The sequence below is a fragment of the Camelus dromedarius genome, chromosome 10 (genome assembly GCF_036321535.1).
Source record: "Camelus dromedarius isolate mCamDro1 chromosome 10, mCamDro1.pat, whole genome shotgun sequence".
NCBI classification, from domain to species: Eukaryota; Metazoa; Chordata; class Mammalia; order Artiodactyla; family Camelidae; genus Camelus; species Camelus dromedarius.
In genome coordinates, this window is record NC_087445.1 from 33,213,422 (window position 1) to 33,238,169 (window position 24,748).

Sequence of the window (24,748 nt, forward strand, 5' to 3'; positions counted from 1 at the left end):
GTTCCTGAGAGCATGATGGTTACTAATGTTCATGGTAACGAGCCTGATTCATTAAGAAAAGGGTGAAATATGTTCACTGCCCTCTGTCTAAGATGCCACAGAAAAGAGTGTAATCTATTTTAGAATGATTTTTGTCAGTGTACTTAAAATATCGGTGTCTGCGGGTTATTTATGTGGAATGCTTGGTTTTCCGAAACCTGATAAATCTCATGCATTAATAAACAATAAGTATTTTATAGGGTCAGTCAGTAGGATACCATTTTCAAAGAATAATTTTCTTTGAAACTGAATTATGCAAGAGCGAACAAAATTTAGTGTTGATATTTCTACTGTTGAAAACTATCCATCAGGTGCTTCACTACTTAGCACCAAGGTTGAAAACATTTATCACGCTGCTTTTTTTATCCAAGCACGTCTATGCATGACAGGTCTCGTTGCCCTTTAATTTAAAGACAGTAATAGAGATCGGGGCTTCCGCAGACGAATGAACTTGTGTTTGACCACACTTCTTTCACTCAGGCCAAGGAGCAATGATTTCCTGACTTGTCTGCCCTTTGTCTCAATGCCTGCTCTCCTGTTAATAGCCATCTTCGGGACTCTTTTATGATTGCAATGACCAGATTTCCTTTTTTACCGCCTGCCATACTTACCTAGCAATCAGCATCCATCTCTGCAATGAGGCTCATCTTGCCAAAAGTCTAGGATACTCGAAGTCAGTTGGCTGCAATTCCCTGTATCAATCCCTGCGATAGAGACAGCCTTGCCAATGCGACCATAATGCTTGACATCACTTGGCAAGGCTCCCCATACTCTGGATGGTGTTTGGGAAGGCACAGTCATCTTCTGCCTCCATAATTCTCTTTTTATAAATGTTTTCATATATAAAAAACCTGCATTTGGCTGATAACAGCCTTTCTTTAGCTATATTAAAACCTTTGAGGTCTGGTCTTATGTTGCTGGCAGCAGTACCTGGCCATTTTGCTAAGGTGACTCTGCAGATCGTGGTTATGAGCCATCATGCCCTGGTTTTAGGGTTTTTGCCTGGGTGTAATCTTCCTCTTTGAGATCTGTGTTCTTGAGAGAAATGCCTCACTGTGGTACCCCCAAATCAACATGCGCTAAATGACAGGTGCTCTGTCTCATATCCACAGCTAGTCTATTAGCAAATCCTAGTGGCTGCACCGAAAAAATACATCCTGATTCTACTTCTCCTATCTCCACTGCTGTCAATCTAGCCCAGGCCTCTACTCTTGCCCACCCAAATGCTACCCTGCCCTCCCAGCCATTCGCTCTACTTCCATTCTTGTCTGTTGGGCTTTTTCTTTTTCTTTTTTTTAAATTCTTATGTTTTATTGAAATGTAGTCAGTTTACAATGTTAGTTTCATGTGTACAGCAAAGTGATTCAGTTTTACATATACATACATATATATGTATCTATCTTTTTCAGATTCTTTTCCATTATAGCTCATGACAAGAAATTGAATATAGTTCCCTGTGCTGTACAGTAGACCTTGTTGTTTATCTATTTTATATGCAGTAAGGTGTAGCTATTAACTGTTGGACTTTTCCACACAGCAGCCAGAGTGATCTCGTAGAACACAGATGTACTCACATCACTCTTTTGCTCAGGTTTTCCAGCTGCTTCCTCTGAGGGAATAAAGTCCAAATGCTCATTCCCTGGCTCCAAGGCCCTACCCGATACAAGTCCGCCTTCTTGGCCTCCTCTTCCAACATCTCCCCCTTGCTCGCCCCGCTTCACCTGCGGTGACCTCCATACACTTCTTCCAACACACCAAGCGTGTTCGTGCCTCCAGCCTTCTGCTCTTGCTAAACCCTCAGTGGGTGGGGGGCAGGCCTTTCTTTCCCTCTGACATGTGCACGTCTCCGTCCGTCTCTTCCTTCTGAACTCTGCGCGTATGCCCCGCCCTGCCCATCCTACCTGAGATAAACTCCTGTCCTGTGCTGTGTTACCCGTTGTCCCTCCTTGCCCTGCTTGTTTATCTGCTCATTAGATTTTTGTCCAATTCCCTCCACTAAAATATAAGCCCCACTAGGGCATGTTCGCAGCTGTGTCCCCAGATCCTAGAGCAGTGTCTGGCAACTAGTGTGCCCTCAGTAAATATTTGTTGGCTGATTGGCAGAATGATTCCTTATTACAGAACCTCCATAGCACTTCTTTTAGAGGTTAGGTGCTGGTATTCCAATTTTGTAAACATACCGAAAAAACAGGCTTAGTAACTTGCTTAGAGAATGTAGTTACTCCAGAGCTGAATTTTGAGTTTTGGTCCTCAGGACTTGGAGTCCAGTATCCAGTAGAGCACACCTTTAACCCCATCAAGTGACATGGAACTCCAGGGCCCTGTCGCAGTGAGTGCTGGGCGGTGGCATTCCACCTTGGCCATTGCTGACCGCTGGCAGGACAGAATCACTGGGCCATAGCTGATTTTACAGCGGGCGATGGAGTTTCTCAAGAAGCTAAGTTGTGGCCTACCCACATGTATATCCATCAGGACTCCTCTGTCTCAACGTGGAGGACATGGAGTTTGGTTTTCTGTTTTCTTGGCGCTCTGTTCCGAATTAACAGGTCGGAAACCTGATGACTAATCATTGTGTTGTAGTAGTTATTACTTATTTCCTCCCCCCTCCCCAAGTAACCATAACAGGAACTAGTGTATATACAGTTTGGATCCAGAGCCAGAAGACAGGAAGTTAACCAGATCAGAATCATTCATTCAAGGGTCAGGGTCAACTTATGAGCACAGATCAGGATACAGAATGTTCCACGGTACATTTCCAGGATTTGCAGCAATAGGGTGTTCTTATCGATGGATTACTGGCCCATCAAAGGAATGCCTGGTGATAGACAGGGAGGACTCGAGACAGAGTAGCCAAGTGCCCACCCTTTGCCTCTGGATGCTGCCTCTCGGGCCAGGGCAAAGGCAAGGTCAGGAGCCAGGCTGCCCTGACAGGCATGTGCCCATGGAACACTCTCCCCCAGCAACGGAAAGTCTAGGGGGCTCCGCGGCTGGCGCCCGTGTATGTGTCAGTAGGTTTATCTCTGGATGGACAATGCTCACTGTCTCCTAGGTTGATGCCATTTGGTTTATATTTTCATGCAAATAAAATTCTAAGGTCTTCTAGCCCCAAACACAGGTCTGCTGAAACTCCAGGAAATAGGTGTCTCTCCGTAAAGATGTTTTTTAAAAAGTAAGATACAATGGGCTCCACATGAGTCAGCAGAGGGGAATATTGCTTAGGGGGCAAATGTGACTCTGGAATTGGAAAACAGGAACCTAGCAGGAGGTCCTTTTTCCTGCACACATCATTTTAGCCATATATTTTTAGAACACCTATTATGTGCCAGGTAGTGTGTTATACGCTACAGCACACAGACCCAAGGCCAGCCCGTTCTCAGGAAGCTCAGGATCTAGTCACTTCACTGTGGGCCACTGCGAGACTCTTGTGCTCCTGTTTCTTTTCAGCTTTCACGAATTATAAAAGGGGACGTAAAAATTGAGATAAATGAAAAAGAAATTAATTAGTCTGAGGGTGATTTAATTATCAGTTGGAGGAATGATACAGGGAGCATACCTTGCAGTTCTTCTCCCTTCATGCTCACTGAGGGGTCTGTGCAACGGGAGAGAAGGCACTAAAATAGAATGGATGGAAAACCTTACCTTCCTGACCTTAAAGCAGTGAAAATATTCATATAACTATGTATATCTTGTATGTGTGTATGTATATATATATATACATAGCATACCTTTGTATCAAATGTTTTGCAGATAGTGCATTTTTAAAAATTTTTTCAAGGGTTCTTTTTTTTATTTAGGTATAGTCAGTTTACAATGTTGTGTCAATTTCTAGTGTACAGCACAGTGCTTCAGTCATACATGAACATACATATATTCATTTTCATATTCTTTTTTACTGTAAGCTACTGCAAGATATTGAGTATAGTTCCCTGTGCTATACAGTATAAACTTGTTTATCTATTTTATATATATTAGTCAGTATCTGCAAATCTCAAACTCCCAGTTTGTCCCTTCCCACCCTCTTCCCCCCTGGTAACCATAAATTTGTTTTCTATGTCTGTGAGTCTGTTTCTGTTTTGTAAATAAGTTCATTTGTCTTTTTTTTAGATTCCACATATAAGTGATATCATATGGTATTTTTCTTTCTTTTTCTGGCTTCACTTAGAATGACATTCTTGAGGGCCATCCATGTTGCTGGAAATGGCATTTTATCATTTTTTATGGCTGAGTAGTATTCCATTGTATAAATATACCACAACTTTATCTAGTCATCTGTTGATGGACATTTAGAATTCTTCCATGTCTTGGCCATTGTAAATACTGCTGCTATGAACATTGGGGTGCAGGTGTCTTTCTGAATTAAGGTTCTCTCTGGATATATGCCCAGTAATAGGATTGCTGGATCATATGGTAAGTCTAGCAGTTTTTAATTGTAAATTGAAAGGTTTGTGGCAACCTTGCATCGAGCAAGTCTGTTAGCACCATTTTTCCTACAACATTGGTCACTTCATGTCTCTGTGGCACATTTTAGTAATTCTTACAGTATGTCAAACTTCTTCATTATTGCGCTTATTATGATGATCTGTGAGTAGTGATATGTGATGTGACTATTGTCATTGTTTTGGGGCACCACAAACCATGCCCATATAAGATGGTGAGCTAAATTGATAAATGCTGTGTGTGTTCTGACTGTGCTACCTGACCAGCGTCCCCCCTCCCTCTCCTTGGGCCTCCCTATTCCCTGAGACACAACAGTGCTGAAATTAGGCCAGTTAATAGCCCTACAGTGACCTCTAAGTATTCAAGTGCAAGGTGGAGTCGCACATCTCTCACCTTAAATCAAAAGCTAGACATGATTAAGCTGAGTGAGAAAAGCACATGGGAAGCCGAGACAGGCTGAGAGCTAGGCCCCCTGGGCCAAACCGTTGGCCAAGGAGTAAATGCAAAAGCAAAGTTCTTGAAGGAGGTTAAAAGTGCTACTCCAGTAAACACACAAATGATAAAAAAAAAAAAAAAAAAGTGAAACATCCTTATTGCTGATATGGAGACACTTTGGACAGTCTGGAGAGAAGATCAGAGCAGACATAACATTCTTTCAAGCCAAAGCCTAATCCAGAGTGAAGCCCAAACTCTCTTCAATCATATGTAAACTGAGGTGAGGAAGCCACAGAAGAAAAGTTTGATGTTAGTAGAGTTCATGAAGTTGAAGGACAGAAGCCTCCACAACATAAAAATGCAAGGGGAAACAGCAAGTCCTGATGTAGAAGCCACCGCAGACTGTCTGGAAGATCTAGCTAAAGAAATTCATGAGGGTGGTCACACTAAACAACAGATTTTCTAGACGAAATGGCCTTACAGTGGAAGACGAGGCCTTCTAGGACTTACAGAGCTGGAGAGAAGTCAGTACCTGCTTCAAAGCTTCAAAGGCAGGCTGACTGTCTTGTTAGAGACTAATGCAGCTGGTGACTTGAAATCAAGGCTCATTTACCATTTCAAAAATTCTAGAGCCCTTAAAAAGTATGCTAAATATACTCTGTCTATGCTCTATAAGTAAACAAGAAAGCCTTGATGACCACACATCTGTTTACAACATGTTTACTGAGTACTTTAAACCCTCTCTTGAGACCTATGGCTGAGAAAAAGATCCCTTTCAAAATATTACTGCTCACTGACAATACAGCTGGTCACCCAAGAATTCTGACGGAGATGGCCAATGAGATTCATGTTGTTCTCATGCCTGCTAACACAACATCCATTCTGCAGCCCATGGATCAAAGAGTCATTTTGACTTTCAAGCCTTTCTCATTTAGGAAATACATTTCGTGTACACCGGAAATTAACACATTATAAATTAACTATACTTCAATTAAAAAAAAGAATAAAAATGTGCTAAAAAGGAAAAAAAAGAAATATTTCATAAGGCTACAGCTGTCATTGATTCCTCTGATAGATCTGGGCAAAGTCAACTGAAATCCTTCTGGAAAGGATTGACCATTCTCGATGTCATTAAGAACACTGGTGATTCATGGGAAGAGGTAGAAATATCAACATTAATCGGAGCTGAGAAGTTGAGTCCAACCCTCATGGACGACTTTGAGGGGTTTAAGATGTCAGTGGAGGAAGTAACTACAGATGGGGTGGAAACAGCAAGAGAACGAGAATTAGGAGAGGAGCCTGAAGATGTGACTGGATTGCTGCACTGTCATGACAAAACTTGAACAGATGAAGTGTTGCTTCTTAAGGTCAGACAAAGAAAGGGGTTTCTTGCAATGGAATCTACTCCTGGTCAAGATGCTGTTAAGACTGTTGAAGCGACAACAGAGGATTTAGAATATACATAAACTGAGTTGATTGAGCAGTGGCAGGGTTGACAGGATCAACCCAAATTTTGAAAGAAGTTCTACTGTGAGTAAAATGCTATCAAACAGTATAGCATGCTACAGAGGACTCATTCATGAAAGGAAGAGTCAATCAATGAGGCAAATTTTATTGTCTTATTTTAAGAAATTGCCATAGCCACCCCAACCTTCAGCAGTCACCACCCTAATCAGTCAGCAGCCATCAGTATTGGGCAAGATCCTCCTCCAGCAAAAAGATTATGAGTCACAAAATGCTCATACGATGGTTAGCATTTTTTAGCAATAAGGTATTTTTAAATTAAGGTATGCACATTATATATTTTTAAACCTAATGCCATTACATACTTAGTAGATACATACATACTATACATACTTATACATACTATAGTATAAACATAACTTCTATACGCACTGGGAAACCAAAACATTTGTGTGACTTGCTTCGTTGGGATATTTGCTTTATTGCTGTGGTCTAAAACCAAACCCAGAACATCTCTGAGGTAAGCCTGTATTTGTATTCCTCCCAAATTCATCTGTTGAAGTTCTAACCCTCAGTACCTCAGAATGTGACTATATTTGGAGACAGGGCCTTTAAAGAGGTAATTAAGTTAAATGAGGTCATCGGGTGGGGCCCGAATCCAATATGCCTGGAGATTAGGACTCAGACAGGTGCAGAGGAGAAACCACGTGAAGACACGGGGAGAAGACAGCCATCTACAAGCCAAGGAGAGAGGCCTCTGAAAAAATCAATCCTGCCAACACCTTGATCTCAAACTTTTCGCCTCCAGGGCTTTGAGGAAACACATTTTTGTTGGTTTGTTGGTTTGTTTTTTTGCTATGATGTTTTGTTACGGCAGCCCTAGCAAGAAGAATACAAATACATACGCACAAGGTAAGGGACTCCAGCCCTAGAGATTTGGGGAACTCAAAGAGACCGCGCCTATCAATCAGGGCTAATTTAGAAAGAAGATAGTCCTGGGTGCAGGGCCATGCTGGGCGGCTAAGCTCAGAGGTGGGGTGGGAAGTGATCCCAGCTGGGTACCGCAGCTCCGTGGATGTGAAGTGCTTTATGTCTCTACTAGCTCATTCACTCAATGAACATTTTTTAGGTTCCTGCTATGCACCTGGCCTTAAACTAGGTGCAGGAAATACAAGAATGACTGGCACAGAATGTGTCCTCAAGGAGCAGTTGTGAATCACCCTTGCTGCAGTGTGGGAAGTCTTGTGACAAATGTGCGAATGCAGCCCTGAACCTAACTGCGTGGCTGCTTCGTAGTCAGTAGACTACGCTTGGTCTTTTCCTTCCTTCTGTTGTAAAGTCCTCTTTTTTTTTTTTTTAATTGACCTGCTGCAGTTCTTTTCCTTCTTTTTCCAAATGACCAAGTGCTAGACAGCAACGCAGGATTTGTAGTAGTTCAGTGAGGCTCCCCGGAGGTCCTTCAGGGAACATGGTGCCGTCAGTCAGACGTCGTGTTAACTCTGCCCTGGAGTGTTGTCGTCTGTCTGACTCAGTTCCAGGAGAGAGAGCCACCTCCTGGGATGTCTTCCCCTGGATTTCAGGCCATAAATAGGTGCTGGGGCCCTGCCAAGTTGGGTCACTGTGGCTCACGCAGGACTGTCAGTTCCTCACAAACATTACACAGCTGCACAATGACTGTGTCGCCCAAGGTGACTCTTAAAATCTGCCCCTCTTAAAAAGGAATGTTAGAAATGTCACCTCCTGGCTGTCACTGTACTGCAGCTATGAGCTCCAGTTCTCAGCTGACTACCCAGAAGAGTCCTCAGAGGAACCCAGCGAGAAATCCAGGAAACCCGACTCTGATTGGCCCTAGACAAGTATTAGGGAGCAGTCACAGGAGAGCTTTTAGATGATATTTTTAATCTAGGATTGTGATAAAATAGAAATGATGTTTGATATCTGCTTGTATTTAGTCAGGGTTCTCCAGAGAAACAGAAAAAGGGTCAGAGAGAGAGAAAGAGAGAAATGGATTGATTCTAAGGAATTGGCTCATGCGATTGTGAGGTGAGGGAGTCTGAAATCCGCAGGGCAGACCCGCAGGCTGGAAACTCGGGCAGGGTTTCCACGCTGCAGTCTTGAACTTCTCTTTCATAGAAAACTTCAGTCTTTGCTCTTAACCCTCTCAACTGATTGAATGAGCCCTACCTGCGTTACAGGGAGTAAACTGCTTTACCTAAAGACTGCTTCCTGTAAGTGTGAATCACATCTGCAAAACACCTGCTCAGCAACACCTAGCCTAGTGTTTGACCAAACAACAGGGCACCATAGCCTAGCCAGGTTGGTCACGTAAAATTAACTATCACATTACTTTTAATTAAAAGCAGTAATCTGAATTTGTTTAGCATGGTACTGAATACAGCTCTTAATGAAGTTAACCAGTAGTCCCAAAGATTGACTAAACCTCTTGTCTCTCTTGGATACTTTAAGTCTTGAGGTTTGTTTGGTTTTTTTTCCCTTTCCTTACTTACTTACTTACTTACTTACTTACTTACTTACTTACTTACTTACTTACTTACTTATTTATTTATTTATTTATTTATTTATTTATTTATTTATTTATTTTTAAACTTTTTTTATTGAGTTATAGTCATTTTACAATGTTGTGTCAAATTCCAGTGTAGAGCACAATTTTTCAGTTATACATGAACATACATATATTCATTGTCACATTTTTTTTTTCACTGTGAGCTACCCCAGGATCTTGTATATATTTTCCTGTGAGATACAGTATAATCTTACTTATCTATTCTACGTTTTGAAATCTCAGTCTGACCTTTCCCACCCCCCACCCCCTTGGCAACCACAAGATTGTATTCTATGTCTGTGAGTCTGTTTCTGTTTTGTATTTATGTTCTTTTTTTAGATTCCACATATGAGTGATCTCATATGGCATTTTTCTTTCTCTTTCTGGCTTACTTCATTTAGAATGACATTCTCCAGGACATCCATGTTGCTGCGAATGGCGTTAAGTTGTTGGTTTCTATGGCTGAGTAGTATTCCATTGTATAAATATACCACATCTTCTTTGTCCAGTCATCCATTGATGGACATTTAGGCTGTCTCCATGTCTTGGCTATTGTAAATAGTGCTGCTATGAACATTGGGGTGCAGGTGTCATCCTGAAGTAGGGTTCCTTCTGGATATAAGCCCAGAAGCGGGATTCCTGGGTCGTATGGTGAGTCTCTTCCTAGTCTTTTGAGGAATCTCCATACTGTTTTCCACAGTGGCTGCACCAAACTGCATTCCCACCAGCAGTGTAGGAGGGTTCCCCTTTCTCCACAGCCTCTCCAGCATTTGTCATTCGTGGTAAATCTTGAGGTTTTGAGCCACTGCTTCACAAGGCAAAGCCATCTTTGAGTAACTCTCACAGTTGACAAGCCCTTGCCTGAATTGACTGAGTACCAATCCTGCTCCACGTAACTGTCATGCCGTAGGTGCCATTCTATCCTCAGAAACAACACTGAAGCAAGACAAAGACCATTTGGCTTAAGTCACATCTAGAGTGTGTATGCTGCTCAACATGGGGGTGGGGGAGAGAGAAAGTTCTGTGTTCAAGTAAGTTAGGGAAACATTGCTTTCAAGCTCTTCCTTTGAAAGGTTTATCATGACTCATATGAAAAGCTTTGAAATTCTGCAGCAAAGAAACCAGTTCAACTGAACTTTTAGTATTTCCTAGAAACCTGACCTTGGGAAACCCCCCTTTCTTCTTTTTAATATCATCTAGTAGAATATAAATGGACAAGTTCTGCAAGATTCTCTGATGCCATCAATGCCCAGCCTTTAGTTTAGACGCTCTGTCCCCTTGATTGCTCTGCACCACTGCTGTGTCAGAGCTGTGTTGTGGAATACCCGACCCCAGTCCTTAGTGGCTTAATGTAATAGTCGTTTATTATTTCTCCTGGGTCTGCAGTTCACCGGTTGACCCTGCTGATCTTGGCTGGTCTTGATTGATCTTAGCTGGGCTTCTCATGCCTCTGCAGTGATGAGTAGGCTGAGGGCTGGCTGGTCTAGCCTAGCCTTGCCTAGGATGACTCAGCTTTATTCCACGTGCCTCCCATAGCTTTCCAGCAGGCTAGTCTAGGATACTCTCACTGCACTGGCAGGAGTTGAGGAGAAGAAATGGAAACATGTGAGCAAACATCAAGTTGCTAAAAAACACTTGCATCAAGTTTGCTAAAACACTGTTGGTCATAGCAAGTCACTTGGGCGAGCTCAGCGTGGCAACGTACTACAAAGTTACAGGGCAAAGGGCAAGGATACGGGTAGCCAATACTTGAGGCTATTGGTTATATTCACTTAATGCAGCTGTCAAACACAAATCCGAGAAATGACACCAAGATAGCTACAGCAGCATTGCCAGTCCTCAGATCCCCACCCCTCAGAGGTGCTCATCGTTTTAAAAGCTCCTCAAGTGATACTGGTGTTGAGCCAGGTTTGGAAATCCCTGGTCTAGACCCTTCTTCTGTTTAACAAGATTAATTAAGCTCTTACAATGATAAACGCCGCAAAAGATAGAGAAAGATTTAAGATGAAGATGTTGCTTCTTCTCATTGAGCTTCCACTCTCAGGCCAATAACGCTGATTTGTGACAAGTTGCATAGCAACCGGTCAGCTTTCAATCTCATTGCTGCCATGGTTCTTCCCTGGCTTAAAACTTGACCTGGCTCTTAGGATCCCTGCAATTAGATCATTTTCTTAAACTGTAACTGACACATCTTGTTCTATGTGTGCATTGCCCTCAGTCAGGGGGTAGCTGAAGGAGAGAGACTGAGCCAAGAGTACTGCAAATTTAGCCAGACTTATAAGGATCTGGGAACAGGTGATTCCTACCCAGAAGACAGGATGCCAGGGGTGTCAACAGAGTTATTATTGTAAGAGGGTTGACTGTGGAAGTATGTTAGTACCAAATATCTACAGACTGAAAAAAACAGTATTTCCCAATATATATACAGCTTCCCCCCAAAGATATTTATATACTGTAATGATTAGTAACATATAGGCATTACTGAACTCATCAAATTATTTGTACATATATATGTATTTATATATAATCTCAGTCAACAAGTAGTGAACATTTCTTGTGGAAGTTTATATAATTTTTTACATTCAAAAGTTGGGAACTATATTACTCTGTATGATGAAAAACCACAGAGCAGGTGGCTTAAACAATGAATATTTCTCACAGTATTAGAGGCTGGAAGTCCATGATCAGGGTGCCAGCAGGACTGGTTTCTGGTGAGAGCCCTGGTCCTGACTTGTAGGCGGCCGCCTTCTTGCTGTGACTCATATGGCCTTTTCTCTGTCACTTGCAAAGAGCGTGAACTCTGGTGACTCTTCTTCTTATAAGGACACTGGGCCCATCAGATTAGGGCTCCACCCTTATGACCTCATTTAATGTTAATTACTTCCTTAAAGGCCCTGTCTCCAAATATAGTCACACTGGAGTGTATGAATTGGGGTGGGGGGAGGTGCACAATTCAGTTCATAACAGGAAGCATCGTGTTGCACTATTACTGAGCGTGATTAAAGGCCCTGTTCCTTACTGCTGCCAACGGTGATCTCCTCCCAGACATAAGTGGGGCTCAGAAGCTTCCCTAGCTTGGTCCTTTTGATTGGTGACTCAAACATTTTTGGACTCTAGCCATCCTAGGTAGCTCAAAGGATCCGTTGGTCTCCCTACTTCATGTGTTCCAGCTAGATGAAGCAGTGGGGCCTGAATTATGTGGATTATACTTTTAAAGTCATATGATATGCTTATGCATGGATTTTTACATCCTAGACCATTACAGCCTCAACCACAGACTTAACTAATAATCTTATTATGTTCATCTTGATCCTGTGTTACAAAAAAAAAAAACCCTAAATTTCCTCATATCACCAATGAATGTACAAATATTGTACATTTTGTTAATAAGGGTGTGAATGATCAGTATTTGAATTGCAACACTTTGGTGCATCTCACTATAGCTATTCGAATATTTGAGTCTCCTGATCTCATTTGTGCTCTCCGGAAGCTAGGTAGGCAAGTGTTAATGGCATTGTGGTTACAGTGAGGGCTTGAAAACAAGGTCAACAAACTATGGCCCACAGACCAAATCCTACGTGCTGCCTGTTTTTATAAATAAAGTTTTATTGGAACCCAGCCATGCCCATTTGTTTACATAGTGTCTGTGGCTGCTTTGGGGCTACGGAAGCACAGCTGAGAAGAGATGATATGACCCACAAAGCCTAAAATACTTACCACTTTTACAGAGAAAGTTTGCTGACCTCCAGTCTAGAGTAGAGAGCCTTGAGTTCAAATTCTGGCTCTGTGGTTTCCAGGTGTGTGATCTCAGGCAAGTTACCTAGCCTCTCTGTGCCTTTATTTCCTCATCTGTAAAGTGAGGGCAATAATATTACCTGCCTCAAAGGGGTCTTAAGAGCAATAAATGAGCCTGTAAAGATCTCAGCAGAGGGCTTGCACTCAAAATAGTAGTTGTTATTAACCAAACAACCCAAAACAAACTAAATTCATAATGAAGAAGCTAAACTAAGAGCAATTTGTAATTAAAAAGGAAAATTAACAGTAATTAGAAACCTGACCAGCTCAAATCTACAGTGGTGAGGGTCCTCCCTAAATATCCTTTCTAAAAATTTACAGGAATTCTATTTCTATTTGGGGCATGCCTGGTGGGAGTTTTCGAATGTTGGCAAGTGCTGCCTGGAACTGAGCCATCTTAGGAGAATATAGAACAAATCCGTAGTAAATTCTGGCAATATACTAAGTTAGTTTATTAATAACACATTTAGCAACCCTTTATGCTTCTCTTAGTAATTTACTGGTAAATAGCCTCCAGACATTCATAAAAATGAAAGCTGGTGGAATTATCCTTTGCAACTGTCTCCCCCAACCCTAACCCTTTCCTGACTGATGGACAGCCATCTAGTTCATAGAGTCAATGAAACCAAGTCATGGATTCAATCCCTAGTTCTCCTGTCAACCTGATTCTCTCCTGTGGCCATAGGCTGAACCTTTCACCATGGTCAGCAGTGGCAGATTGGTCCGTGGGGAAGACCGAGTAGTGGTAGGTGTGGTTGGGTAAGCTGTGTGAGGTCATTGGCGTGAGGTCCTTGGCATAATCATGAGGGATTAGTTTTGCAGTTGTATAGGTAATACCCTGGGAATAGCCAGTCATAAGGAAGAAACTGGACGTTTAATTAGGAGTAGAAAGTGTGAATGGAAGCTCGTTGTCTAATCTGTTGGTTGTCTGGATCCTTATTGCTGTCAGAAGTTGCTTCAGCAAATTTCAGAATGAAATACAAATAATCATTAACTTGTGATCATGACTGGAAAAGAGCCGTCTGAGAATGATTGCTCAGTGGCATGAGATTCATTCACCACAGTAGACTGTAATATTTATTTTCTTTTTTAGATATCGAGTAGATTCAAAAAATTCCCACGGATGGGATGGTTCTTGCATCAAATGCTCCACAGTAAACAGCTGGTCCTTTCCTTCTCTATTGGCAGCCTCTCTGGTCTGAGAGAATTTGGGAGGTGCTCCCTCTCTTAGTTCGTCCTCTCCTGTTTCTGTTGCTTCGAGTTTTGCCGCCACCTAGAGATCTCCTTCCTTGGCTCTCCACCCTCCCCCCATCGATGTTTCCCTTCTTCATCCCTGTCCTTGAAGACTTCTTATCTACCAGCCTAATCTTTATCAAGTGAAAGTGAGTGGTCCATCCCCAGCTTTGTTCCTGGGTCAGAAATGACTAGATAATGTGTCATTGAAAAGAAAGACGGTTGCAAAGGAATGCATGTGTGAATTTACAGTTCTTGTTCGCCTTACGTGGTTTTTAAAACAATACATGTTTCTTGATTATAGAAGAAATACTTGTCCACTGTAGGAAGTTTGGCAAAATAACACTAATAGAGGAAAACGTGATCAGCCATAATTCCACCACACAGGGTAACCATTATTAATACTTTGCTGTGTTTCTTTCCTGTCATCTTAGTCAGTATGGTAATTACATATACCTGCGTACAGTTTATCTCTTAAAAAGTTACATTATAATAATAGTTCATATTTATACTATATACTACATCTATGCCAAACACTTTATGTACATTATTTTTTTAATCTTCGTTATCCTATGAAGTATGACCTATTGTTCTCCTGTTAAATGAGGAAATATGGCTCAGAGAACGAAATGACTTGACCAAGTTAAGAAAGGATGAAAACTGGAGCAGATGGGAGCCCATAGTATTACAGATCCGTTACGCTGATCACCATTCTGCTTCACTAGTATTAGATTTCATTTTTTAAATTTATTAGTGATTAGAGGATTAATTTTTAAAAGCCAAATGAGATATTACCTTTGAGAAAAATAATTTAATGTGTATTAATGATGGTTCAAAATACATCAATTTAAATTTCTTAACACAGTACTTTTTTTTGTCTTCCGTAAAACGGGTCAGGGAATCATTGCCCATGTGAAATGCCATCAACTGAACTCCATTCTTGACATATCCCTTGTTTCTCATTCTTTCTTTACTGTTCTACACGAGCTGATGAATTTGTCAGGTGAGAAAGGGAGGAGGAGAAATCATCTCATTAACTCACAGAGGATTCACATTCAGCTGGTCCCTCCTCTCGCTCCTCTGCCACCCTGGAAGTGACCACTACACACTCACATGGATTAAATCCATTGCTTTCTTTCTCATTCCACTCGCCTTACTTCCCCAATGGTATTAATTATGAAATGGGCTGGAGCTGGCGTTCTCAGCCAGCTTGGCAACATCTGAGAAAATGATGGTTTCCCTTATAATAGAGAGTGGATTAAATGTATATAAGTGTTTTATTGTTTGTTCTGAATGTTGTATTTTATCAGTACATATTGTGTATTTCCTTCTATTAGTGATTTATGTCTTCTCAAATAATACTCTACCAGAGTATAATTAGAAGTTATACCTCAGCTCCATCTAAAAATATTTGGGAAAATGTTATCTGAAATCATTATGTGCTCATCTATAATCTGCTTTTCCACATAGTGGTTTACTGACTTACACATTTTAGAGGGCTGCATAATTCTTGATTCTTCACATATGTTTACCTAGTTTGTGGGCGTGTAAATTGTATCTGTTTTATAAATGAGCTTCAGGGAGCACTGCTGCAGAATTTCTTCAGACTGTTGCTATTTGATTCCTGGATTTCCTGTGAAATGTCACCACTACTGTTTGTTACTAAGGAAGCAGAGCAAATAAGCATCCTGAAGGATTTTCTTGCCCTATGTGATTTCAAATGCTGAGCAACAAGGTTAATTTAGAATAATAAGATTTTATTACATAACAGATATAAGCTATAAGGTAAGATTATTCATTTTAGCCCTTTTATTTTATGGCTGAAGAAACTACATTTATAGCTTACCCAAGGTCAACAGCTGGGAGTGAAATCTGCTGTCTTGGAACAACCAAGTCTTCTCTAATATCTTGAAGTAGAAGGTATTTAGTTTCTGCACTATTCCCCAAAGGTTTTTGAATTTAGAAAGACTATCTGGAAAATTGAACACATTCCTGTATGCATCGTCTCCAAAATGGAGTTGCTCTCCCCTCCCAACTCTCCCACAATTGCAGCAGCCAAGGGTATACAAGACCATCCAGTGGTCAAATTTTGAATTACTTTTAGAATTACAGAAAAATTTCAAGAACAGAACAGAGAAAGGCAAATACTATATAATATCACTTATATGTGGAATCCAAAAAAATAATAAAAATGAACACATATAGCAAAAGAGAAACAGATTCACAGATATAGGAAACAAACTAGTGGTTACCAGTGGAGGCAGGGAGGGGCACGTTAGAGGTATAGGATTAATAGATACAAGCTACTATGTATAAAATAGATAAGCAACAAGAATATGTTGTATAGTGCAGAGAATTAGAGCCAATATCTTATAATAACTTTTAATGGAGTATGGACTATAAAAACACTAAATCACTATGCTATACACCTGAAACTAATATAATACAAACCAAATATACATAGATAAAAAAATTTTTTAAAGGAAATAAAAAATTTTTTCGTATCCCTTAAACTCTATTCACCTGATTAAATCATCTTTTTAAAAAAACTTATGTAACTTTTAAATGTGCTTATTAGAGAAAAGGTTGAAATATACATATGCAAAGAAACAAAAATTAGAAATGTTCATTTCTTACTTTGCATAAATAAGTCCTGTTAAGAAGATACGTGCATTTCCAGTCTTTTTTCTGTGTGTATGTGTATGAGTACGGGAACTGTATACATAACCTTTTACAACAATCATACTAAGCATATAGGTCTAACTTTTTAAAAATTCATTTATCAACATATCCTTACATGGGACATCTTTTTAGTAGAGTTTCATTTTAAGCATATTAAGAGTAAATGGATCAATAGATTAGAAAGCAACATAGATAAGAAATGACATTTGTATCAAAATGGGATAACAGAGAGGAAGTAATACAGAATTGAAGCGAATGCCTGAGGGCATTTTAGTTCTGAAATAGACAGTGTAGCCTGGTGGTTCAGTGCTCAGACCTGGGTTTAAATTCATACTCAACATAACGATCATCCTCATGATGTAGATTATTTTGCATGGACCAGATAGTTGCACTCGAGTCAATGGTTTAAACAGTTCTTTGTGATGTAAATACAACACCAGCATCTGTATGTCCTAACTTTACCGTTCACTGACTGCACCCCTCCCAAGCTAGATTTCCTTATTGGTAAAATGGGCACGATGGATGCTAGGATCTACCCCACAGGTTTGTTGGGAGGATGAGAAAATGCCTGGCATTTGGGAAATGCTCTGTAACTGTTAGTTGTCCTGACACTACGTAGGAATTTAAAAACAGGAGATGGAAGCCTTCTCTATAAGTAGACTTTAAATCAGTGATTCTCAACCCCACCCTGTTACCCAAGGGACATTTGGCAATGGGGACATTTTTGTTGTCCCAGTTGGTGGAAGTAGGGGTGGAGGAGGTGCTCCTGCACAGAGGCCAGGGATGCTGCTCACAGCCTGCGCTGCACAGGAAGCCCCCACAGCAAGGGTCGGCCTGCCCCCAACGCCGGCAGTGCTGCGGTTGAGGAGCCCCGCTTTAAAGAAATGTATATGCTGTACTATCTAGTGTACTACGTAAGAATAGGTTAGTTCTAAAGTGTTGTCCTCAACCTTTAAATTTTTTTTTATTATTATTTCCCTACTACGGTGCCTTTTTAGATAATTTTTCTCCTTAATTGCTTTCTTCCACCATGAAATTTTAATACTGCAGATGGGCTGTATGTCTGTTTATGTAGTTGGGTAGGGTCAGGGTTTGGAGGGCCACAAACCACTGTGATAGCTGAGATTTTTCTTTTGCCCCACAAGAACCAGTTTTCATCCCGTTGCGGGGAATATCACCATCATAGAGAATGCATATTCTATGTCCAAGAGGAATGAATTCTAAAAGTAAAAAATGTTTTTTAATGATGTTTTTATTACTTATTAAACTAAAAGTAGTTGAGTATCATTTGTTCTGCGTTTTTGGATCATATTTGAGATGACAATAGAAAACTTAAAAACAATATTGTTTAAAAGGCCTCTAGCCTATATAAAACTAAAATATCCATAAGCATTTTAAACGGACAGCAGTGCTCATGCAAATGAGTGGAGATTTAGTGACATCTGAAAATGCAAAGATTCAGTCTGATCGAGGACAAAAATATGAGAAATCGAAGAGAAGAAGAAAGCTTTCTAGAGAGGCAGCTAATTTGAATGTAAGCTTATCATGAGAAGGAAACATAAAAGAAAAGTTCGAGAGGCAAGAGGATGGAAGGGAAATTGGGCTGGATAAGGAAGATGAAGGAAATAATATTAACTTTTCTTTTTGTAGGTGAACGTTGACTACAATAACTGGGTAGCTTTTTTTTCACTTTGCTTGAAAGGGAAGGATTAAGCAGAAGTAAGTCTGCACAGCAAGTGCAGCAGGGGATACTGGAAGCTCACAGCCTGTTGGTTAGCTCTCCGGTAATCAGGCCGTAGGGCTGGAAAGAACCTTGGTGTGGCCTGGCCTGTTTTTATCTATTTCTTTGTTCCTCAATCCCAGCCTGCCCCCTGGTTATAAGCCCCCAGCAGAATGTTCCCGTCTGAGGTTTCAGCCGTCCGTCTCCCCACGACACCCACACAGACCCTCTTCTCTGGTCCACTCAGCCTCCCAGCCTCCCGGCGACTCTTGTGGGTTCCAGCTTCCTTATTTTCGTTCATAACTGATCCTTCTGTTTGGACTGCCTTCTCAGTGCTTCATTTTTCACCTTCATACTCTTTCGTTTAATTCCTACTTCCCCACGCTGACGTTGATAGGGAGGTACAAGCCTCGCTTTACGGATGAAGCCCCGAGGGGTGCATCACTGTCTGCGGCCACACAGCCAGTGGGACGAGATCCCGGGTCTTCTGACTCCGAATCTGATGTGCCCCCCACTCTTGTGGTCTGGCCTGTCTAGCACTTGACTGACATGTTGTAGATCTTCAAGTAACATTTTTCTCTGGTGATGAATGTATAGACAGATACCTTTTTCCCTTAAAGATGGAGGAAGGATGGTAGATAGATACACCAAAGTTATCTGTGTTATAAATTTTGTATTTTATCTTGCTCGTTTGTTAGTATCTGACAGCACCTGGAAATAAAATTTTGAATCTTTGCTTTTCCGTCTCCAAATGTTTTGTTCTCGTGTAAGATAAGAGCTAAACGTTGACTCCACAGAATGAATGTCTTCCATGTTGGTTATATACAGGACAGCAGAGTTTTTAGGCGTGTGCTGCAGGTTAGTGGCCAGATGTGGAGGGCAAGGTGTTCACAGGCAGTGCGGGGTGTTACACTCTTTGAAGGTAGAATTTATTAACGCTTATTTTTGTATCCATGAGCCCAGCCTGGCCCTGGTACATAACTGGTGTTTAATACTTGTTTATTGAAGTAAAGGAACTATTGTTTCGCTCCTTCTCCATAATGGGTGTCTGCCAAGTTCATAACAATTCTCCCTTCTGTGGGAGCTCAGAGCTGGCATTGGCTCTCTCTTCTCCGAGCTGCTGCACCCACCCACCTCAGTCGTGGTTAACTGACCAGGCGTCACCTGACCACATCAGGGCCAAACTCCCCTCCTTGAGATCTGGAATTGAGACACTGAGGAACTGAGGGTCAGTCTCTGGTGAAACCCAGAACATAAAAAATATAGGAATTGTAACAGAGCCGCCTTGTAGATTGAAGGTTGGGGAAAGCTCGACTTCCAAGATGAGAGGTTGAAGCGAGCATATGGAGAAGAGCAGGCAGACTGTTGAGTGAAATTCCCAAGGAATTCCAGCCCAGGCTGGAATGGGCAGTCTCGGTTGCGTTTCTGCATTTGATTCTGCATTTGATCCTCGTGTTCTTATTAAAAGAAATTCCCTTTTGTATGCAGGTTGGTTTTCATTATTTATAACTAAAACTCTTTTACCACTGTATCAAAATTTCAGGTTTCTCATTTCTGTGAAGGAAATTATATTAAACAGAAAAAATATATAAGGGGGGAGAGACTAAAGTTAGTTTAAAAATCATAAGCAGAAATCAATTGGGAATTATATATATTCAAAATAGATTTGGGGGGATTGGTGGAATAACGCTGAGGGGCTCTGGACAGTGTTAGTTTTGAAGTAACAGGAATTTCTTCCTTCAAGATGAAGTAAGAGCTTGAAGAAAGAAAAATGGTAAGTGTCTTAAAAACCATAGATGGTAGTCATTGATCAGGCGAAGGACTGCATAGTTCAAATGGGATACGTAGAGACCTGAGAGTCATTGCTTGATGCTTTCTGAACAGCCCTTACACCCAGCCTATTGCCAAATCCTGTCTGTTTCCCTGCTCAGCAATCTCTTGAGTCTCTCTCCAGCCGTCGTTTCTCACGAGGACCCCCACGGTGGCCTTCTGTAGGTGGACTACTGGCGGACACTCTTGCCACCAGTGCTGCTCCGCACTGTGACTAGAGTGATCTTCTCAAAATGCCCAGTTGACCCCGTCACCCCTTTGAGGGGAGACTTGTAGTGGTTTCCCATTGCTCTTCTCCATGAAACTTTGTAAGGTCCACCTGCTGCCCATCATCTGGCCTCATCTGTACCCCCGCCTCCCTGTCTGTGCTACTGCCGTGGGCCTCCCTTCATTTTCTTGCCCTGCCAGGCTCCCTCCACCACGGGGCTCACGCACAATTGTCCGCTCTACTGGAACATTCTCGTCTGTCCCCTTTACCCAGCTTTCCTTGGCTTCTCTGATCGGATCAATTATTCCTAGTGGAGCACTGCATCTGTCCTTTCTACCATTTGTTAGAGTTGTGGTTTTACTTTTTTTCCTTCTCATTATTTGGCCATCTGTCTATTCTGCTAGACTGTAAGCTCCACAAGGGCAGGGAGTCTCTGCTTTAGCCTATTGTTTCAGTCCTAGCCACTAAGAGGATGCCTCATAGGGGATTAAGAAACATTAAGAAACTCAACATTTGTTGAGTGAATAATATGTAGAAAGGTAAAAGAAGTAAAAAGCAAAAGAAAATCCAGAACAAAAAAAGCAGCCTTCAACTTTCCTACCCTTTTTCAAAGACTGAGTTTATAAAATTCTGTTGTTTTAAACTCACAGTTTCTCTTAGGTACCAGGCTGTTCATGAACAACATTATTGATAATGCTAAAATCCTTTTAACAAGTAGGTATATAAGGTTATCAGTAGTGAAAATATAATTAATGTTAGCAGGACTCCTAGGAGAGCTCACAAAAGTCTGTTTAACCCATAGCGTCTTTAAAACAGTAGTTTAAAAAATTTTAAATTATTTTTATTGATTTATAACATTATATAAGTTTCATGTATACAGTATTATATTTTGACTTCTGTATATGCCACAGTGTGCTCACCACCAAAAATTTGGTTTCCATTTGTCACGATACTGTTGGTCCCCTCTGGTAACCACTACTCTCTTCTCTGTATCTATATGTTTGCACTTGTTTGTTTTATTTATTTTATGTTTCACATATGAGTGAAATTATACAGTATTTGTCTTCCTCCATCTGATTTATTTCACAGAGCATAATACCTTTAAGGTCCATTCATGTTATTTCATCTTTGTTTATGACTGAGTAGTTTTCCATTGCATACATATGCCACATCTTCTTTATTCATTGATCTGTCAGTGGGCACTTAGGTTGTTTTTATACCTTGGCTATTGTAATAATTCTGTAAAGAACATAGGGGTGCATATATCTTTTTGAATTAGTGTTTTCATATTCTTTGGATAAATACCCAGAAGTGAAGTAGCTAGATTATATGGTAGACCTCAAATAGCCAAAGCAGCCCTGAGGGAAAAGAACAAAGCTTGGCGGGATCACACGCCCCGATTTCAAATTATATTACAAAGCTATGGTAATCAAAACCGCATGGTATTGGCGGAAAAATAGACACACAGATCAACGGAACAGAATTGAGAGCCCAGAAATAAACCCACACATAAATGGACAATTAATCAATGACAAAGGAGCAAAGAGCATACAATGGAGGAAGGAGTCTCTTCAATAAATGGTGTTGGAAAAGCTGGACAGCCACATGCACAAGAATGAAAATAGACCACTATCTCACATCATACACAAAAGTCTACTCGAAATAGATTAAAGACTTAAATGTAAGACCTGAAACAATAAGACGCCTAGAATAAAACCTAGGCACAGTACTCCTTGATGTTGGTCTTAGCAATATCTTTCTGGGTCTGTCTCCTCGGGCAAGGTAAACAAAAGCAAAAATAGCAAATCATATATCTGATATATAATATCATGTATCATATCTGATAAGGGGTTAGTATATAAAATATATAAAGAACTCATACAACCCAACAACAAAAAACAAACAACCTGATTAAAAAATGGGCAGAGGAACTCAACAGACATTTTTCCAAAGAAGACATACAGCTGGCCAACAGGCACAATGAAAAGATGTTCAACATCAGTAATTGTTAGAGAAATGCAAATCAAAACCACGGTGAGATATCACCTCATGCCTGTTAGAATGGATATTTTCAAAAAGTTGAAAAATAACAAGTGTTGGAAAGAATATGGAGAAAAGGGAACCCTTGTGCATAGCTGGTGGGAATGTAAATTCCCACTATGGGAATTTACTATGGAAGACAGAATGGAGATTCCTCAAAAATGCAGCCACTATGAAAGACAGAATGGAGATTCCTCAAAAATGCAGCCACTATGAAAGACAGAATGGAGATTCCTCAAAAATTTAAGAATAAAACTAAAACAATAGCTTTAAGCTTTGAAATCCACTGAGCCCTCATGTGCCTTGAGAGGGACTCAGGTATGGAGGGAAAGAGGACTCCAATTACTAGCAACTCCCAGAACTCTGTAGAGAATGGATTCTCTGACAAGTATGTCCTAAGGTCTCCATTCTGGTAGTAAGCATGGGACTGGGCAGATGGGGATGGAGGGGTGCCTTGGGGACCATTCAAGGGAACAAGTGCCTCATAAGGCAGGACTGATAGGACTGGCTCACCCAAGTCCCTTTTCCTTTCCCTCTGGGTATGTCCCTTCTGGAAGTGTGTGCATTTAAGCAGGTGACACAGCTTACCCTGCTGGAGGAAGACCTTTCTTGCATCTAGACCATGGATGGAACTGTACTTTGGGCTAGAGTTTTCTGCATAAATATGCCACCCTAAGAGGAAGAAGAGGAAAGGGGTTTCCAAAGGTAGAAGGATTGGTATCAAAGCCCTCTGAGCAGGGGAGTGAAGTCCGTTTATGGAGGTGATGATAGACTTTGCTGGAGAGAAGGGTGAAAGGCACTCAGGGAATGAAAAGAAAGAAAAGAGAAAACAAAGGCTGCTTGCCTGAGAATGAGGAACAGGAACTTCGTGCAAGTTCAATGACCAGATTTGCTCACGGATATTCCCAGAGCCTATAGCTCAGTGGAAGGGCCAGTTACTTCAGCTAAACTTTTCTCGAAACTATCAGTTTTATCTTGGAAAGAATAATCTGGCTGCAAAGTTAAGAACGATCTGGAATCCTGAAAATACCAAATTATATCAACAGTTACACGGCTATGCGTTGTTTTCATGAAATGAGGTAGCCCACAATGCTCTGAAAAAAGCTTTTTTGTTAAAATTTCAACAAAGAGGATTGCCTGAAATTAAACCCCAGCATACTTTCCAATGAGTTTTACAAACACCATCCATGCAGTGTGAAGCATAGGAATTCTGATGAAAACACATTTTTCAAGAATTCATCACCCACTTCCCTTTCAGTCGGGAGGTGGCCTCTTATTTGTGGCTGTTGGATACAACCAGTGAACCGAATACTTGAACCAATTTGCTGCTCTGAGAAGAGGTTATTGATTCTCACAGCATGTGTATAGTTGGAGAATTTCATTGTTTAACTCTACAAGTGGATATTTCTAGCTCCACACGACTTTAAGTCAGGCAGACTGGGTGAAGTATGTGGAATCTCTTTAATTATTATTATTTTATTTGATTTGATTTTTCTATTGAAGTATAGTCAGTTTATAATATTGTATCAGTTTCTGGTGTATAGCATAATATTTCAGTCATAGATATACATGCATATATTCATCTTCATGTTCTTTTTCATTATAGGTTACCACAAGACATTGAACATAGTTCCCTGGGCTATATGGAAGAAACTTGTCATTTATCTATTTTACATATAGTAGTTAGTATCTGCAAATCTCAAACTCCCAATTCATCCCTACCCACCACCTCCCCTCCTTGGTAACCATAAGTTTATTTTCTATGTCTGTGAATCTATGTCTGTTTTGTAAATAAGTTCATTTGTGTCTTTTTTGTTTAGTCACGTATGAGTGATATCATATGGTATTTTTCTTTCTCTTTTCGGCTTACTTTACTTAGAATGAGACTCTCCAGGTCCATCCATGTTCCTGCAGATGGCTTTATTTTATTCTTTTTTTTTGGCTGAGTAATATTCCTTGTGTATATATATACCATAACTTCTTTATCCAGTCATCTGTCAGTGGACATTTAGGTTGTTTCCATGTCTTGGCTATTGTAAATAGTGCTGCTGTGAACATTGGGGTGCATTTATCTTTTTGAATTAGAGTTCCCTCCAGATATATGCCCAGGAGTGGGATTTCTGGATCATGTGGTAAATCTGTTTTTAGTGTTTTGAGGATGGAGTCTCCTTTTTTAGTGAAGTCTTCAGGGGAGTTGAAAAATGTGTAACAGTTCTGAACACTGCCTTGTGTTTAAAATACTGTATGTGCTTCTCAGAAAATGTCTGGTTAGGTGAGAGATGTTTTTTTGTAAGTATGCACT

General features: G+C 40.7%; 1 long non-coding RNA gene across 10 annotated transcripts in view; it reads left to right on the forward strand.

The window, feature by feature from the left end:
* Window positions 1-24,748, forward strand: part of LOC105100271 (uncharacterized) — a 243,631-nt gene that overhangs the window by 148,029 nt on the left and 70,854 nt on the right. The window contains exon 1 of one of the 10 annotated variants that reach the window (XR_010382655.1): window positions 23,996-24,187. The exons of the other annotated variants lie outside the window; for them this stretch is intronic. This is a non-coding gene — a long non-coding RNA (uncharacterized LOC105100271). Of the gene's footprint in view, window positions 1-23,995; window positions 24,188-24,748 lie in introns of those variants that run through there. 10 annotated transcript variants of the gene reach the window in all.